We start from the raw sequence: 18,874 nt of genomic DNA on the forward strand, positions 1-18,874 counted from the left end.
TTTCGAAGGCCTAATAAAGTTTGCTTTTGTTGATAAGCTTTGATACGCTTTTCCAATGAATGAATTTTTTGTTGACAATCCTCTAGCTTCTGCAACAACTCTATATTGTGTTTCATCAAAAGATGATTCTCTAGTCCAAGGATATCCTTTTCTGCAACAAGATTAAGTGTATAACCTAAAAATCCATTGTAGCCATCACCAATAAACCTCATTAATGACGAGCTATTATAGAAAGGAGGAGTGCTATTTCTGCTAGGATCTTTGGGATATAGCTTTCCATCTAACCAAAGATCAATATTCTTCTTTCCTTCAAACCTGAGTATATGTTTCATAGACTCTGTAACCGTGATAGATTTTGTTCTCTTTCTTATCGGTTCATACTCACTGTCCAACTCAATATGAAGTTGATAGAGAGGTCTTTTATGAGAGCTACAGAGATCATTAGATGATTGATCCATAGCTGAGTTACATAGATCATTGGGTGATTGATCCATAGCTAAGGATATGATTAGAAGCAAGAACAAAAAAAAAGAAGAGACTAATAAGGAGGAGAAAAAAAGAAGAGAGAAACGATGGAGAAACGATGGAGGGAGGCAATCGAGTATCCACCAAAATTCAAATTGAATATTACTTTTCACTTTAATGAGGAGAGGTAAGATCTTCATTATGACAACCTTGCCAACTTTATGGCCACCTAGATTTCTAGGTTTGATGTGACCACGAGAATATCACGACAATGACTTATTAACGAATTTTGATATTTTAACTTACCAAAATATAAACCTTTTAAAAATTCTATAAAATGATTTTATTTCGTAAATTGTTTTCTCTCTCTAGGATCTCTTACAGGGCATTTTTGAGACCTCAAAACTCCCATAATGCAATGGAAATTATGCCGTAACTTAACATGCGCTTTGATCTTAACAAGAAAAGTAAGGGTTTGTAAATCTAATTATATGTAGAGGCAATGAATCGTGTGCTTACGAGAATTGTATCGTAATGCAACTAGTTTTTCCCCTTTTAGATCAAGACAACCTCTTTAGGAATGGCTCGTCCTTGTCGTGAGACAAGTAAATTGGTTTACCCAAAATACCTAAACCGCAAAGGATTAATTTAGGATGGTTAAATCAATACAATATACTCCAAGTGCTAACTAGGGTTTAGCACGTTAAGGACTTGACCTAGTCGTACTTATTGCTAAGTCAAAACTCTCATACCCTAAAGTCCTACCCACATTCACGGAATGCAGGGACAATTGGATGTACTTACAAGAAATGAACTAGGGTTTCTGCCCTAAGGATCACTCGATTAAAAGATGAAACTCGGACTGAGTTGGAACCCCTAGGACCGAACGGTGTCGGCCTAGTGCAATCAGGAATGGATTGGATATGAAGACACCCTAAACCCTGTTTCTTATCTAATCATGATTCCGTGATTAGAAGACACCATTCGATGGGTGAAATAGTCCTATGGACTAGATGCGACACTTGTGCAACAAGTTGCAACATCGCATGATCTTGTGGTTTGATCACAAGAGAATGGCCAATTCCTCAGAATGAGATTGGTAGATGCTTACGCAAGTTAAACTCGCAAGAGGATGAGTAGTCGTCCTGTTATAAAACTGCCAAGATAAGGGAATGAGGTATTTTCTTGGAAGGAAAGGACAAATCAATAATTTGGAGCAACATATTCGCCATGATTTACTGTTAATAGAACTTAAGGTATTGGTTAAGTTGGGTTAATAGGGTACGGCCCTAACCCAAGGACATAAGGGATTAACAAACAAACCCTTGGGGATCTTGCCTGGTAGCAATCGATCTAGGATCGAATGATGGATGCATTCAGAGAGAAGGATTCACTCCTTAGCAGTTGGCCAAATAATGACCACTGGAAATGATTGTGCTTGTAACAGTTTAAAGAGCACTGTTTGCTTTGTTTACTCAAGGAACTAAAGGATGAAAAGATATCTAATGCTTCAGGTTGAAGGCCTGAAGGGAGAGGCAGCCTTAGTTACCCCTGACTGTCTGTGTGACCCTAACCAAGCGAGTTGTAAGCCGCGCCGGGAAGGTGGACCAAACCTGTCGCGTGAGGTCTCTCCGTTGAGCACTACTTGGAGCAAGAGGATGCTTGGGTGCCAGGGGGGCTGTGGTTGTAAATCCCTTGCCTTCTCGGGCCCTGCACAAGAGGCCAACCTGACTCGGGATTGGATCTTGAGGCCCGCATACTAGTCTACGGGCGGAATCTTGGATTAGTAATCCCTGTGGATTGCTGGATAGCCTTCGAGCGGATTATGGATAAGCCTGCGGGCTAGACTTTATGAATGTATTCCAAAGATAAATATGATAACTATTGAAAAGGAACTTGTTTGAAGCTGCTTTTCTATATCAAGTGCTAAGATTACGTGAAGGAACTGGTGTCTAACGGGCTAATTGACGAAACTGCTTAATGCATGTCCAACTAAATGTGGTAGGTAATTAGACACCTAAAGCAACATTGAGGAAAGTGCGGTGGATGTGGCCATGGATCCGTCCTATGGATAGGTGGTCCCGGTTGGCCAGGAACTTTTCTCAATCATAATGGACAGCAAGGGTATCTTCTCAAAGGAAATGAATAGAAAGGGCATTGACCTAGAGTCTAGGTTATAATAATCCCGGTTTATGTTGTTTTAGGGGAATGGAACGGGACTATGCCTTATGGCAAAGAGGTCGAGCCTTGCATCCCTCTCGTTTCCCATTCTTCTTAAACCAAGTGCAGCATGAATCTGCTTCGTCCCTGGCATTTCTGCGTAAAGTAGCTCTCTTGGGGTTCGACGCTAGTTGCTCTTTAGGAAATGACCATTAGGGAAAACCCTGATTCAGGTCGGTCCTAAGTGGGAACGGCCAGAATACTTCCACTACATGGCAGACGGGGAAAGTCCTAGATCGCAAACCCCGTAACATTCCATGGGAGTGCCAGGCGGAGCTTTCTAGACCTCCTTTCCAATGGACTGCTAAGACATGTCCTAATGGGAACATGTGGACACGTTACAGTTGAGAACCAACGAAGGATTTATTTGTAAGAAATCTTAATAAGAAGAAGTAAAGCAAATGTTGCTGTTAAGAACATTTCCTTACTTTAGATGCTGTCTTGCAGAATTATGAAGCATGGAACAGGTTCTTAGTGTTCCAAGTCATGTTTATGACCGTGATGCATTCCCTGGATTATCGAAAAAGGATTGATATGATGAGCATCCTAGACTGTATTTATAATCCATTTCCTTTGAACGTGGAACGGACATGGACGGGTGACTCAAGTATCTACTACATAGCTGCCCACCGGTTTGCATACCTTCGAACCAACCTAAAGAGGATCACGTGGTTGGAGGACCTGAAGATCGTGAAGCTGTTCATTTTTGTGGAGGCTCACGTAAATTCAATTTTACATATCAAAGGTCGGAGGGTTGAGCTCAACTCATATGTATACGAGGAAGTGACCCGCGTAATCCCCGCCGACAGGATCAAGGTGTTGGGACGCTACGAGAAGAATGGGTACCAAAGGAAAGGATACCCTAATCTTTTGATGACCTACCGATTCCTGAAGATCCATGACCCAAAACCATACTATTATCCAATTCCCATAGCTAAATGTAACACGAAATTATTTTCCTCGAACTAATATAATAGTTGCTTTACCATCCCAAAAAATATTGTACTCCGAAAGGGCTAGGCCCATATAAATGGAATGAGACTTCTTTTTATCAATGTATGTCTTGTCTATGAGAATTAATAAAAAGTTAAGTGGCTAGGTTCTTGGTTGATAGCTGAATTGGGTATGAAATATAAATCATAACAATTAGTGAGTTATAACGTTAAGAATCCTCTATCCAAGCACAACCCCAGGTACAGATTTCCAGTTTAGCCCTACATCAAGTACTGCCGTGATCCAGGAGAAGATGTTTCTTCTCAAGCAGATCAAGCTACCAGAATTTGATGGGAAAGGTAGGATTGTCCAAGCGGATGCTTAGATTTGGATAGAGTCCATGGAAGATTACTTTGAAGCAGCTGGTACTGCACCCGCTAACCAGGCTATGCTCACCAAGCTGAAGCTCACCGGTGAAGCCAGGCTTTGGTGGAAGCAATGGTGCAGAGACCAGGGGATCTTGGAAGGATCCATTACCTAGGAAAAGCTGAAGAAAGCTATGCAAGGAAGATAATTACCACCTACGTATTGCATGCAAAAAATGAATGAGTTCTACGAGCTGAAACAGCTGGGACTCACTCTTGACACATACTACTCAAAATTCATTTCACTTTTGAAGTATGCACCACAGATGGACATGACATAGCAGGTGTCGAAATTTTGTGCTGGTTTAAACCCACCAGTGAATACCTGCCTCGAATCTATGTGCCCAACAGATCTACAAGGCGCACTCATTTGAGCTGCGCCCATAATTCAAGAGGTGCATGCTAGGCCAAGAAGTAACAAAACTTGGTCTTATAATGACCCGAACAGAGGAACATATAGGCATCAAATGAAGAGAGTTCAAGGTCAAAGCCGGGGACAAAGAAAGAAAGCAAGGACTAATAATTTCAACAACTTTGTCCCTACCCAAAGCAATGGCCAAAATCTCCATTGTTTCCACTGCAACGAGCCTGGTCATTTCAAGAGGCAATGTCCCAAGCTTGGCGGAGGACATCGTCAAGCACCTTTCCAAGGAACTGGCCGTGGCCAGGGAGCCACTACCCAAGGTAGAGGAAGAATCACCTGTGTTGCCAACAGGGAATTGTGCGAAGAAGAAGATCCGACCATGGAAGCAAAGGTTGAAAGGGCAACAGTCCATGCTGCCCTTCACAAGAAAGGCCCAAATCGCCAGTTTTCTGTGATTCAGACACCATCGTACTATCAAGGTAAAGGTTTCAAAACCTTGATTGATTGTGGCAGTACACATTCCTTTATCTCACCAGTGTGTGCAATAAGATTAGGAATAGCCAAAGTAGAAGCACCTACCTTGCTTGTGGAATTAGCAAATGGTGGTGAGGTCACTTGTACCAGGCAAATTGCTAAGGTGAAATTCTTTCTGGGAGGATAGACAACTTCGGTCAAATTCAAGGTCATGAACCTAGGTATCCATGAGTGTTTACTGGAAATGGATTAGCTTAAACCTAAGGATGCCCACATTCAATGTGGAAAGGGCCAAGTTTCCTTTCGTAACTCTGAAGGGGAATTGGTCACAACTCAAGGAGAGGCTGGAAAGTTGAAAATTCAATTAGCTAAAGCATCTCAGATTATAAAGGGAGTTACAAAAGGGACTACCTATCTACTTGATTAAGCTCAATAAGTTAGATCAGAAGCAAGATTCTAGTGAAGAATCTTCATGGCTAAAGGAGTATGCGGACGTATTTCCTGAAGAGTTGACAGAACTCGCGCCTCAAAGAGAAGTGGATCATGAGATCAAGCTAGTGCCAAGAGCTACGCCAATTGCGAAGAGACCTTATAGGATGTCCATCCCGGAAGCAATTGAGCTGAAGGAGCAACTCAAGCAACTACTAGATCAGGGCTACATCCGTCCTAGCAGTTCACCATGGGGAGCCCCAGTACTATTCCAGAAAAAGAAAGATGGAACACTTTGACTATGTATTGATTACAAAGGGTTGAATCAATGAACTGTTAAGAATAAGTACCCTATTCCTAGAATAGATGAGCTTCTTGATCGTCTTCAAGGTGCAAAGATATTCTCCAAGATTGATCTCAAGTCTGGTTACTATCAGATAAGGATCCAGGAAGAAGATATCCCAAAGACGGCCTTCAACACAAGATATGGACACTTTGAGTTTCTAGTTATGTCATTCGGGCTCATGAATGCACCTGCCACCTTCAACAGGTTAATGCAAGATATCTTTAGGCCATATCTTGATCACTTCGTACTCGTCTTCTTCAATGACACCTTAGTCTATTCTAAACAGGAAGAAGATCATGAACCCGAGCTTTGCATTGTCCTTGAGACAATGAGGGCACACAAGCTCTACACTAAGATGAAGAAGTGTGCATTCCTCAAACGTCAGATTGAATATCTGGGATTCATCGTATCAGCGGAAGGAATGTCAGTGGATCCAGCCAAGGTTAGAGATGTTCTAGAATAGCCAATACCAACAACTGTCAAAGAAATATGCAGTTTTCTTGGATTGACAGGATGGTATAGGGTCTCCATAAAAAACTATGCTTTGATTGCATCACCTCTGACGGACTTACTAAAGAAGCAAACATCCATTGCATGATCAGCTGCTGCCGAACAATCTAACTTTGATAGATTAAAGCAAAGTTTGATATCAGCACCTATACTGAAACTTCTGGATCTTAGTAAGGAGTTCGAAGTAGTAATTGATGCTAGCACGCTTGCCTTAGGATGTGTGCTCATGCAAGAAGGTCATCCTGTAGCATACACTTCAAGGAAACTGAAGAGCCATGAGAAGAATTATGCTACCCATGATCTAGAACTGTTAGCTGTCATCCATGCTCTAAAGCTTTGGAGACACTACTTGTTGGGTAACAAGTTTACTCTAGTAACAGATCATAAAAGACTCAAGTGGATCTTTACCCAGAATGAGCTCAACATGAGGCAACGTCGATGGATTGAAGTGCTTGAGGAGTATGATTTTGAAATCAAATACCGACATGGAAAGGAGAATGTAGTTGCTGATGCACTCAATCACAAGGCATTCCTTAATTCTCTAAACTTGCAAAATCCATCAACAGCTAGATCTCTAGCCACAAAGGTATCCATGCCAAACAACCCAAGACCCTCAATGCAATTAGGAAGAGCTACTATTGGGAGAGGCTTAAAGGTGACATTCTCAAATATGTCACCAAGTGTTTGTCTTGTCAACGTATCAAGGCCGAACATGTGAAAATGCCAAGGAAGTTGCAACCACTTGACATTTCCCAAATGAAATGGGAATTCATCACTATGGACTTTGTTGTTGGCCTACCCCGAGTTTAGAGAGGATACAACTCCATCATGGTTGTGGTTGACATGCTTACTAAGGTTGCACACCTTATTCCTGTTAAGACAAACTATAAAGCCTCAGACATTGCAAGGTTGTTTATCAAGGAGATATTCAAGCTACATGGGTTACCCAAAAGAATCATTAGTGATCATGATTCTCTCTTCACATCACACTTCTGGAGAGCTATCTTTGAAGCCATTGGGACATAACTATGTTTTAGTACATCCTACCATCCCCAAATTGATGGCCAAATGGAGCGAGTCAATCAAGTCATCGAGGATATGCTAAGGGCACACTGCTACCGTGAACCAAAAAGGTGGATTCAATACTTGCCCTTGGTTGAGTTTGCCTACAATGCTTCTTACCAACAAAGCATTCAGATGACCCCTTTTCAAGCATTGTATGGTCATGACTGTCGAAGTCCCCTAAACTTCTCAGATCCAACCTTGAGGATTAAAGCTTCAAGGCAGATGCTGGAAGAGATGGATGACCAAGTAAAGTCAATAAGACAGGACATCCAAGCCGCCAAGGATAGAAAAAAGGCATACGCGGATTTGAAGCGTCAAGATAGAACCTTCGAGGAAGGAGACATGGTCTTCATTCGCGTATGCCCAAACAAGAGTTCCCTATCCTTAGGAGATTGCAAGAAGCTAAGTCCAAGGTATTGTGGACCATACAACATCCTCAAGTGCCTAGGACCTAATGCTTATAGAATGCAACTCCTTGAGAACCTAAAGGTTCATAATGTATTCCATATCAGCCTATTGAAGAAGTATGTACCTAGTCCTAGCCATGTACTTGATGACCAACAACTTGTAATGCCTAGCCAAGGAGTCCTTGATCTACGGCCTGACAGGATCTTAGATGTTAGGGAGAGACAACTGAGATCCATAACCTTGAGAGAATGCCTCGTCTAGTGGAAAGATTATCCCGAGGAGGATACCACTTGGATGGATGAAAGCACTCTCAACCAACAATATCCCCAGTTCATCTCGAGATGAGGACATCTTGATTCCTCCAAGGGGAAGAGAATGTAATGTTCCCGTTTTGAAAATATTACTAGTCCGACTTTCCACACCCCGCATGAAACTCATGCAAAGGTTATTTCCGGCATTGGAGTTACCAGCAGTGCAACTTGTAAACCGTACATGAGGAATCATGATCTCCGCATTGGCAAACCAAGACCGGGGTTCAAATGGCAGGTGAACTCCCTCTTTGGAGGAGGTTCAGAGGATAATGTTGAGATAAAATTATTGCAAATTTTTTTATTTACCTTCCCTAGCTGATGCATGGCTGAGGGAAGGGGATGGGCTATTAAGGGAAACATGAGGAGGTGGGGGGGGAGGATGCCATGCAAGGGGGCCACATGAGGGAGGTCCCCTCTCCCCCCTTGTCCTATAAATACACCCCTCTAAGGGGAAGAAGAGAGAGGGAGCTGCGACAGACTGTGGAGGCTATTGTTGATGAAGGTGGAAGAAGCTAGAGGATGTGACAGTTTGCAAAGGCCATCGTGTGAAGAGGGAGGCTGAAGAGACGTCGAAGTTGTGTGGGTAGAGGAGCTGTGTTTGCTGTGCTATGACTAAAGGCTACCACGAGTTGGATGGCACCGGTCACTGCTGCCATTGTTGAAACGCCACCCGTTGACGTTGAATTTGCTGCCCCAATTCCACCTGACGGCCGCCATCAAGGACTTGTAAATCCACCTCCTCCACGTAGCTATTATTTCCCCTTTTTTTTCCCCATGTGGCCCTGCACCCATCTCAAAAGCTTCTTAGAAGCTTTTAAGGGGGCTTCTCTAAGCCCCCCTTCCCATTGGATCCACCACAAGCCCATTTTCTTGTCAGGTTTAAAGGCCCCTTCCCATTGAACCCTCAAAAAGCCCAAATTTTTCGCCCGAGCTGTGAAGAGGAAGCCTATAAGGCCTTCCCATTAGTTCCCGCCCTTTTTGGGACTTTGAAGGAGAGGAAGCTACAAAGCCCTTCCCACTAGATTTCCCCCATAAGCCCATCCCTGTTTTCCCCCTGAGTCTTGTATAGAACAAGAGGATTTCCTTAAACCCCCTGTCCACAAGATCTTTAACCCCTGGGATTTTGAAGAAATTGAGTATAAAGCCCTTTCCACCAATCTCCCACAAGCCCCTAGGTTTGGGATTTTGATGAGACCTAAAACAGGCCGGCATTGGCTCATGCACTAGCCGGACATCTATCATGCGCTCAACAACCCCACGGCCTCACGGCCAGGAGCATGGATGACACCTACATCATCTTCCTAAACATCTTTTGTTTGTATCACGTCTCGTAGTCCAACTCTAACCCAACTAACACTCCTCAGAGGGAGTCCCTAGCACATTGCCAAATAGCACAGAGTACAAACATGGGAGGTCCTCCCACGACTGACTGCCGCTACCTCACTGCGACTCTCCTACACCTTGGGGATTGGCCCCTCGATGCGTCGCTAAACATATATAACATAATATCGCACACATTTCCACTCAAGGTACCAATTGATCGTATCCAGGAATGTACCATTTTCCTCACTTTACTTCCCCTTAGACCCAACGCCTTCCCTGCAGCTTGGACAACCTTACTCACTCAATGTTGGTCATATTCCTCTAGAAAGCAATTGCCATACATCCAAGAGGTTTTGTCTGATACCCTTTAAATTTCATGCTTCATGCAAATTGTGAATGCCCACATGCTCAAACAATTCAGAAAAATCAGCATTGGTGCATATGTGGAAAATATTTCTTTCAATGATTTCGACTATCGCTCGTATACGGCGTTGCATGACCTAGCACCGAGAAACCCTTGTGCTACTAGGTCCTTATTTTTTCATTATCGACCAACCTAAATGGTATGCATAGAAACCAACAAGCTTTTCATCATTTCATTCAGCATTTAAACACCTTTTATAGACTCTACCCCCTCACCTGTTTAGGTTGTGCATGGTTCATAGGTTTAAGGTTCATTTTCCACATTTTCATTGTATAAAAAGCAATAAAAACTCACTAAAACATAAAGATAGAGCTGAATTGAGGCTAAACCTCATACTTCAAACCCCCCATACATCCACAAACATGGTTCTTATTTTTTCTTAATTTTTGGCACTCAAAATCTATTTTTTCCTTATTTTTCCCCATTTTCCCTATTTTTCTTGTATTTTTTGCAATATTAAATAACTGAAAATACAAAATGAGTTGTGGGCTATGGCCCTTAGGTTCATTTGTAGCAAAATCACAAATTTAGTTGGTGTATCTTACTATATTTTCCATTTATATATCAAAAATACCCAATTTCCCCATATTTCGCGTGTTTTACGGGTTTTACACTATTAATTTCATTCACAAAACTTATGATTTTCTGATTTTCTGATTTCAAACAGTTGGAAGACATTGCAAATAACATTATAATGCATAATCATCCCATGGGAACAAGTATTCATGAAGCAAATTGCATAAAACATCAATTTCCTTTGTAAAAATGAGATTACCGTTCTTCGCGGGTTGCGGGTTTTTATTTGCCATATCTCGGGACTGATTTTCAGCCACCATTAATACTCATGACAGTCCACAATCAGCAATCTTCCTTCCTCTTGAACCACGAAGCAATCCGGTCTTCATTGGACAAGCATCCATCATCCATTCTTCTTCTTCTTCTTCACCACATGAATCTGCCTTTAGAGGAGAGAGGGAGGAGAGAGAAAGAATGATTTTCTGTTCTCTTCATTCAGGCCACCATTGGACGGGCGAAGACAAGCAATAAGACCAGCAGAGAGAGGGAAGATTAGGGGTATGATCGATTAGGTAGGTTGCTTGTAGCCTCTATCCTCCATCTCCCAAGATCATGGCACAAAAATCAGCACCTGTTTCTCACGCCTTCTTCTTCCCCATCACGTTTTTTTTCATCCACATTTCATGTGGCATAAAATTTTGGCCCCAAAGGTCACTTGCCCACTTGACCAAAGTTTTATCCACCTCTTCAAATCTTGCCTATTTCTTGGCCATTTCCTCGTCCGGACTTCGAATTGAGCTCTGAAAAATCCTAGGCGTCCGGCTTAGCATCCCACATTAGCCGGTAACTCTTGTCAACCCACTCGACAGTCTAAAAAATTATGAAAAATCACCAGGTGTCGCTCGGGCGCCTTTAAAGCACTTTGGCGCTTAAAATCGTCCTAGATTGAGCCGCCGCCTTTGACGTTGAATATTTTTCCCTTGATATTCGTAATTTTTAGCTATTTTTAAGCAATTCTCGCCACCAAAATTCCGCTCTCAGATTTAAAGTCCCTTTTTCCGCAAGGGCCTTCACAAGAACCCTTTCATGAATCCCCTCTTTTCCCAAAAGAAAGAAGGCCCAAACTCTGAACCCTAAGGCCTTCCAAAGCCAAATTCTGCAAGTCAATACTTTTGTCAAGGTGCCGTACCTCAAAGGGATTTGCGCGTACGAGGGAGACGGCCAAATATCATAAGACTACGAGCCAAGGCAAGAAGTTCGAATCCAGGAAGGCAAACCAGAAGCCGAATTCATGATGGCCCCTAAAAAGTCACAAGGTGCACTTGCAGGAGGATCATCTCCTAACATTCATGTGGATATCTCAACAAACCCACAAGTCCAAGTTTTCTTCCTATTTTTGATTTAGTAGACGTATTGCAATTATGCATGGTTATTTCATGGAATTAGGATGCACTTATGCTTGTCAAATCCACCTAGTTAGATGCGTTCTGAAATAAATTGGCTATTTTAAATTTACTAGAAGTAACTCATGATTGAAGATTGGTCATTTGTACTTTCAAAGGAATGAACGAAAAAGAACATAAGGGGTCTAAGCATTTTAAGCAAGTTGCCTTGTGCATTGCAAGTAACGAATCTAGAACAACTAATGACTACCATTACAAAGTCGAAATTATTGTAGTACAACTTTGATTATGCATGGAAAGATTAAATCGCATGTCGCATATTTTAGACAAATCTTATTCGTAATGATTCATAAAAAAGTCGTTATCATCCATAGGGAATTGCAAGGCATGGAAAAGATTCTAAGGGCTGCGTGAAGCAGGTTAACTCTAGTTTCAATTGGCATAAATCTCATTTAACTACGTAGTAGTTAGGAAAGGTTGCGTAATGCTCATTCAACATACGAATATTTCATTCAGAAATGTAGTTAGGGAAAGGCTACATGGTTCGTTTTAACATAAAACCTTAAAAGCTTGTGACATGAATCGTGAATGCATGTCCTAGTAGGATCAATGGAAATTATGCAATAACTTAACATGCGCTTTGATCTTAACAAGAAAATTTAGGGTTTGTAAATCTAATCATACGTAGAGTCAATGAATCGTGTGCTTACGAGAATTGTATCGTAATGCAACTAGTTTTTCCCCTTTTAGATCAAGACAACCTCTTTAGGAATGGCTCGCCCTTGTCGTAAGACAAGTAAATTGGTTTACCCAAAATACCTAAACCGCAAAGGATTCATTTAGGATGGTTAAATCAATACAATATAATCCAAGTGATAACTAGGGTTTAGCACGTTAAGGACTTGACCTAGTCGCACTTATTGCCAAGTCGAAACTCTCATACCCTAAAGTCGTGCCCACATTCACGGAATGTAGGGACAATTGGACGTACTTGCAAGAAACGAACTAGAGTTTCTGCCCTAAGGATCACTTGATTAAAATATGAAACTCGGATTGAGTTGGAACCCCTAGGACCGAACGATGTCGGCCTAGTGTAATCGTGAATAGATTGGATATGAAGACACCCTAAACCATATTTCTTATCTAATCATGATTCCGTGATTAGAAGACATCATTCAATGGGTGAAATAGTCCCATGGATTAGATGCGACACTTGTTCAATAAGTTGCAACATCGCATGATCTTGTGGTTTGATCACAAGAGAATGGCCAATTCCTCGGAATGAGATTGGCAGATTCTTACGCAAGTTAAACTCACAAGAGAATGAATAGTCGTCTTGTTATAAAATTGCCAAGATAAGGGAATTAGGTATTTGCTTGGAAGAAAAGGACAAATCAATAATTTGGAGCAACATATTCGCCATGATTTACTGTTAATAGAACTTAAGGTGTTGGTTAAGTTGGGTTAATAGGGTACGGCCCTAACCCAAGGACATAAGGGATTAACAAACAAACCCTTGGGGATCTTGCCTGGTCGTAATCGATCCACGATCAAATGTTGGATGTATTTGGAGAGAAGGATTCACTCCTTAGTAGTTGGCCAAATAACAACCACTGGAAATGATTCTGCTTGTAACAGTTTAAAGAGCACCGTTTGCTTTGTTTGCTCAAAGAACTAAAGGATGAAAAGATATCTAATGCTTCAGGTTGAAGGCCTGAAGGGAGAGGCAGCCTCAGTTATCCCCGACTATCTACCTGACCCTAACCAAGGGGGTTGTTAGCCACACCGGGAAGGTTGACTGAACCTCTCGGGTGAGGTCTCTCCGTTGAGCACTACTTGGAGCAGGAGGATGCTTGCATGCCAACGGGGCTCTGGTTGTAAATCCCTCGCCTTTCGAGCCCTGCACAAGAGGCCAACGAGACTCAGGATTGGATCTTGAGGCCCACATACTAGTCTACAGGTAGAATCTTGGATTAGTAATCCCTGTGGATTGCTGGATAGCCTTCAGGCGGATTATGGATAAGCCTGCGGGCTGGACTTTATGAATGTATTCCAAAGATAAATATAATAACCTGTTGAAAAGGAACTTGTTCGACAGTGCTTTTCTATGTCAAGTGCTAAGATTACGTGAAGGAAGTGGTGTCTAACGGGCTAATTAAGGAAGTTGCTTGATGCATGTACTACTAAATGTGGTAGGTAATTATACAACTAAAGCAACCTTGAGGAAAGTGCGGTGGATGTGGCCATAGGTCCATCCTACAAATGGGTGGTCCCAGTTGGCTGAGAACTTTTCTCAATCATAATGGACAGCAAGGGGATCTTCTCAAAGGAAATGAATAGCAAGGGCGCTGACCTAGAGTCTAGGTTATAATAATCTTGGTTTATGCCATTTTAGGGGAACAGAATGGGACTATGCCTTATGGCAGAGAGGTCGAGCCTTGCATCCCTCTCGTTTTCCATTCTCCTTGAACCAAGTGCAGCATGAATCCGCTTCATCCCTGGCATTTTTGCGTAAAGTAGTTTGCTTGGGGTTCGACGCTAGTTGCCATTTAGAAAATGACCATTAGGGGAAACCTTGATTCAAGTCGGTCCTAAGTGGGAACGGCCATAATACTTTCGATACGTGATAGACAGGGAAAGTCCTAGATCGCAAACCCCGTAACATTCCATGGGAGTGCCGGGCGGAGCTTTCTATACCTCCTTTCTTATGGACTACTAAGACGTGTCCTGACGGGAACAAGTGGACACGTTACACAAGGTAAAGGCTTCAAAACCTTGATTGATTGTGGCAATACACATTCCTTCATTTCACTCGTCTGTGTAAAAATATTAGGAATACCCACAAAAGATGCACCTACCTTACTTGCAGAATTAGCAAATGGTTGAGAGGTCTCTTGTACTAGGCAAACTGCCAAGGTAAAATTCCTACTGGGTGGAAAGTCGACTTTGATCAGATTCAGGGTAATGAACCTAGGTGTCCACGAATGTTTGCTCGAAATGGATTGGGTAATACCCAATGACGCCCACATTCACTATGGAAAGGGCCAAGTCTCCTTCCGAAATTCTGAAGGGGAATTAGTCACAACTCAAGGAGAGGCTGGGAAGCCAAAAATTCAACTGGCCAAAGCAATACGGATAATAAAAGGATTTAGAAAGGAGCTACCTGTCTATTTGATTAAACTAAATAAGCTAGATCAGAATCAAGAATCTAGGGAAGAACCTTCATGGTTAAAAGAATACGCACACGTATTTCCTAAAGAGCTGACAAAACTTCATCCTCAAAGGGAAGTAGATCACGAAATCAAGCTAGCGCCAAGAGCTGCACCAATCGCAAAGAGACCATATAGGATGTCCATCTTGGAAGCAATTGAGCTGAAGGAGCAACTCAAGCAACTGTTGGACCAAAGATACATATGTCCTAGCAGTTCACCATGGGGAGCTCTAGTGCTATTCCAGAAGAAGAAAGATGGAATGCTTCGGTTATGCATTGACTATAGAGGGTTGAATCAATCAACCATTAAAAACAAATACCCCATTCCAAAAGTAGATGAACTTCTTGACCGTCATCAAGGTGTTAAGATCTTCTCTAAGATAGATCTTAGGTCTGGATATTATCAGATAAGGATCAAGGAAGAGGATATCCCAAAGACGACATTCAGCACAAGTTATGGACACTTTGAATTCCTGGTCATGTCATTCGGCCTGACAAATGCTTTTGTTATCTTCAGCAGGTTAATGCAGGATATCTTTAGGCCCTATCTTGATGACTTCGTACTCGTCTTCTTTGAGGATACCCTAGTTTACTCCAAGTAGGAAAAAGATCTTGAACCCCAGTTTCGCATTGTTCTTGAAACAATGAGGGCACACAAGCTTTATGCCAAGAAGAAGAAGTGTGCATTTTTCAAGCGACAGATTGAACATCTCAGATTCATTGTATCAGCGGAAGGAATTTCAGTAGATCCAGCCAAGGTCAGAGACGTTTTGGAGTGGCCAACACCAATGTCTGTCAAAGAAATACCTAGTTTTCTTGGATTGATAGGATGGTACATGGTCTTTATCAAAAACTATGCTTTGATTGCAGCATCTTTGACTAATCTACTAAAGAAGCAAGTATCAATTGTATGGTCAACTGCTGAACAATCCAGATTTGACAAACTAAAGCAAAGCTTGGTATGAGCACCCATCCTGAAACTTTCGGATCTTAGTAAGAAGTTTGAAGTGATAACTGATGCTGGCGCACTTTCCTTAGGATGTGTGATCATGCAAGAAGGTCATCCCATAGCATACTCTTCAAGGAAACTGAAGAGCCATGAAAGAAACTATGCTATCCATGATCTGGAGCTATTAGCTGTCATCCATGCTCTCAAACTTTGGAGACACTACTTGCTGGGTAAAAAATTTACCTTAGTGATGGACCACAAGAGTCTTAAATGGATTTTCACCTAGAATGAACTCAATATGAGGCAACGTCGATGGATTGAAGTACTGGAAGAATATGACTTTGAAATCAAATACTGGCCTAGAAAGGAGAATGTAGTTGCCGATGCACTCAGCCACAAGGCATTTTTGAATTCTCTGATTTTGCAAGATCCATCAACAACAAGATCTCTAGCCACAAAGGTATCCATGCCAAACAACCCAATTCTTGAGCTAGCTAGAGAAGAGGCAAGCCATAACCCAACCTATCAGAAATTGCTAAGGGAGATCCCCATCAAAGATCAAGACCCGAAGCTACAAACAAAGTATCAAGAATTCTCTATCAATAGTGGACTTGCCTACTATAGGACGAGATCATGTATCCTAGCAAGCCAATCACTCAAGCAAAAGATACTTTGGGAAGCTCATGACTCCCCTTTCTCAGGACATCCTGGCTATGCCAAGACCCTTAATGCAATCATCAAGAAGAGCTATTATTGGGAGAGGCTCAAAGGTGATGCTCTTAAATATGTCACGAAATGTTTGTCATGTCAATGCATTAAGGCCGAACATGTCAAAATGCCAGGGAAATTGCAACCACTTGACATTCCCCAAATGAAATGGGAATTCATTAGTATGGACTTTGTTGTTGGCCTACCCCAAGTTCAGGGAGGATACAACTCCATTATGGTTGTGGTAGATATGCTCACCAAGGTTGCACATCTTATCCGTGTTAAGACAAACTATAAAGCCTTGGACATCACAAGGTTATTCATCAAGGAGATTTTCAAACTTCATGGGTTGCCCAGAAGAATCATTGGTGATTGTGACTCTCTCTTCACATCACACTTTTGGAGGGCTATCTTCGAGGCCATTGGGACTTAACTCTGTTTCAGTATAGCTTACCATCCCCAAACCGATGGTCAAACAGAATGAGTCAACCAAGTCATTGAGGATATGCTTAGGGCACACTGCTGTCGCGAACGTGAAAAGTGGATTCAATATTTGCCACTGGTTGAGTTTGCCTACAATGCTTCTTACCAACAAAGCATTCAAATGACCCCTTTTCAAGCATTTTATGGGCATGATTGTCATAGTCCTTTGAGCTTTTCGGATCCAACCTTGAGGGTTGAAGCTTCAAAACAGATGTTGGAAGACATGGATGACCAAATCAAATCAATAAGACAAGACATCCACGCCACCACAAGGACAGACAGAAGGCCTACGTAGACTTGAAACGTAAAGACAGATCCTTCATTGAAGGTGATACGGTCTTCATCTGCGTGCGTCCAAAGAAGAGTTCCCTATCTTGGGTGAATGCAAAAAGCTAAGTCCAAGCTATTGTGGACCCTACAAGATTCTCAAGTGCCTAGGGCCTAATGCTTATAGACTACAACTCCACAGAAAACCTAAAAGTTCATCATGTATTCCATATTAGTCTATTGAAAAAGTATGTGCCTAACCCTATTCATGTGCTTGATGATCAACAAGTTGCAATGCCGAGCCAAGTAGTCCTTGAGCTACGGCCTGACAGGATCTTAGATGTTAGGGAGAGGCATTTGAGATCCAGGACCTTGAGAGAATATCTCGTCTAGTGAAAAGATTACCCCGAAGAGGATGCCACTTGGATGGATGAAAGTACTCTCAACCAACAATACGCCCAGATCTTCTCGAGATGAGGACATCTCAATTCCTCTAAGGGGGAGAGGATGTAACATTTCCGCAACAAAATATTGAAGACCCTAGCCCTCGCACATCCTGCGCAAGAGCAATTTCAAGTGACCTCTTGCAAACAAAAACTTTGGGCTAAGTGCTCCCTCTGTGTGCACTAACAAACTCTAGCCCGTGTCGCGTATAGGAAGCCATGGCTAAAAATCGTATCCCACACAGGAACACCCCTTCATGGGACAAAAAGATAATGAATTAAGTGCAATTTTTTTAATTAAACCCCCTCCCCTTCAGCCGTTGCATGGCGGGGAGAGGGAGTATGAGTAATGTCATGGAGGGGCATGGGGGAGGAGGGCATGCACCCTGCCACATGTGTGGCTACCCCCCCTTCACACTATATATGAACCCCCCCTCCCCAAGCTTGAGGGGAGGGAGGAGGATCGTGTTGTCGTGCTGCCCGTCGCCCTGTGGAAGCCGCCTGCCTGCTGCCATCCCTGCTACTCTGCCCCATCATCGTCATCATCATCATCATCATCATCGTCGTCGTCATCGTCATCTTCATCTCCCTCATTGTCATCTTCATCCTCTCCAATCATTCATCCACATCATTTCCCTGTTCCCCAGAAGCTTGGAAGCTTCTATTTAGAAGCTTATATTAAGGCTTCCCTAGGCCTTGTTCACCCCGTGTCCCCGGTTTTTCAAAACCGTGACTGCAAGGCCCCATTTCCTCTGCGGAAGAGGAGAATCTCGGGCAGAGTGACTTCAAAACGCGTAAGAAAGCCAAGGGGAAGTTCGCTGAGTCAAAAGTTACTACATCAATGGCTCCTAAACAAAAGGCGAGAGGAGCATACGCGAGATCCTCCAACCCAAGTACAAGAGTGGCCAACGCCCCGACTTTAAATACCCAGGTTCTGAAAATTAATTCCGCACGGAAAGGATGCATTAAGCATGTCTTTAATTCTCGTAGGGAAATTTAAATGCATTGGGAAATTTATATACTCATTCGATCTACAAAATTTAGTTGCATGTCAAGCATTTGAAATTGCTTGCACTTCCATGGTTAGGGGTAGTTGAAATTCTAAACGTATGGTGCATAAGTAAAAAGACGGAATTATGCAAAGGCATCCTTGTTGCATGGTGCAAAGGACAGGGGATATAACACATAATTCACTTA

The sequence above is a fragment of the Lygodium microphyllum genome, chromosome 27 (genome assembly GCF_053477565.2).
Source record: "Lygodium microphyllum isolate KBCC chromosome 27, Lygodium_microphyllum_v1.1.10, whole genome shotgun sequence".
In the NCBI taxonomy this organism is placed as follows: domain Eukaryota; kingdom Viridiplantae; phylum Streptophyta; class Polypodiopsida; order Schizaeales; family Lygodiaceae; genus Lygodium; species Lygodium microphyllum.